This window comes from Alosa sapidissima, chromosome 22, assembly GCF_018492685.1.
Source record: "Alosa sapidissima isolate fAloSap1 chromosome 22, fAloSap1.pri, whole genome shotgun sequence".
Classification (NCBI taxonomy): Eukaryota; Metazoa; Chordata; class Actinopteri; order Clupeiformes; family Clupeidae; genus Alosa; species Alosa sapidissima.
Genome location: NC_055978.1, coordinates 30,168,454 through 30,169,783, shown reverse-complemented (window position 1 = coordinate 30,169,783; position 1,330 = coordinate 30,168,454). Strand labels below are relative to the sequence as shown.

The 1,330-nt window shown below is 44.3% G+C and overlaps 1 protein-coding gene across 1 annotated transcript in view; it reads right to left on the bottom strand.

Annotated features, from left to right (window-relative positions):
• The window catches only part of gpam (glycerol-3-phosphate acyltransferase, mitochondrial), a 41,831-nt gene extending 40,828 nt beyond the window's left edge, over window positions 1–1,003 (bottom strand). Inside the window, exon 1 of the mRNA XM_042078289.1 lies at window positions 737–1,003. The gene's annotated coding sequence lies outside the window, so the exon portion shown is untranslated. The remainder of the gene's footprint in view (window positions 1–736) is intronic.
• Window positions 1,004–1,330: the final 327 nt, after the last annotated feature.

Genomic DNA, 1,330 nt, shown 5'->3' with positions numbered 1-1,330 from the left:
CCTGCCTGGATGTAGGTTAATCCGTCTCACACACTACGGCTAAAGAGTGAGGTGTCGATGCGGCAAGCTGTCCACACTAATTCCCCCCAAATCAGAAATCACGTCAAGTCAGCAGACAAAATCTTACACGCCATGCCATTGAAAAAGAGCGTGACCTCAAGCTATTTCTAGCCAACGTCTCATGCAACCTTCACATAATAGTAACGTTCATCCATCAGTATTGAATTGATGCATCCGCATTGTCTTCCAACACAAACCAGGGTTTGCTACATAGTGGCAACAATAACACAATCCTGCACTCATTCAAAACAGACCCATATAGCTGCTATAGTAACTTGAGGGACCGGCATTTAAAAGCAGGCGTGAGCATCTGCTCGAGCTAGACACGAGCACTGACAGCCAGTCAGCCTATGGCAGAAAACCCATTTGAGCAGACAGTGACATGTGAAGCGAGATAAGTCTTTCGTCGGGTTTCAAACGTTTCTAACGTTACACATGAGCTTCGTTAACTTAGCCGGCAAACGGCAGTGATTTATCACTAGCTGGCTATAATATTTCACGGTTTTCCATTGACCTCCCCGTTCATGGAGCAACGTTAGTACTATGAATGTCTAAGTTGCAGTAAATATGTTTCCTAATGTCAAAATACTATTAGGCTACCAGCACACCAGCAATAATGAGCGTTTCCATTATAAAGGGTAAACGTAATTTAGTTGCCGGCAGACCACAAACTCACCTTAGAAGCAAGCTCCAATTGCATCATCTTGACTTTGTCTTCCCTGTAACGTGATGTGGTTATCGGATCTATCTTCACTCGGTTGAGCTTCGCCCTTGAACATATGGGTTGCTGAATAGCTGTTGGCTCCGACTACAAGCTCCAAAACGCCCACTGCCCCTGTTTAAGGGGGGTTTCTTTGTGTTCTGTGCTTCCGTTGCGTTAATGCCCCAGACCCATGCTTCCAACGTCCGCGCTCGCTCGCTCTCGTTTGCTGGCAACAGCAATAGCATGCCTCATGATTTTTTTATTTCCGGGTGAAATCTAATATATCATCAAAATAAAAGCATCCTGCCGAAACGCCCTCCAAATTATACACTTGGGTCTACGTTAAAGTATTCACAACACGCCGTAAAACGTAGGTCCCTGTAATTATATGTATTTATTTATCAGTTCCCAAGTAAGGTAATATTTGTCGGAAATGTAGGCCTACAACATTGACACAGACAGTCCAAACTAGTTTTTTGACTTTGCATCTAAACTAGGCCTACTACATTGATTCAACTGCTGGTCTACCTACTTCAGTTCAGACCGCAGAGCTACACAAACCAGAGC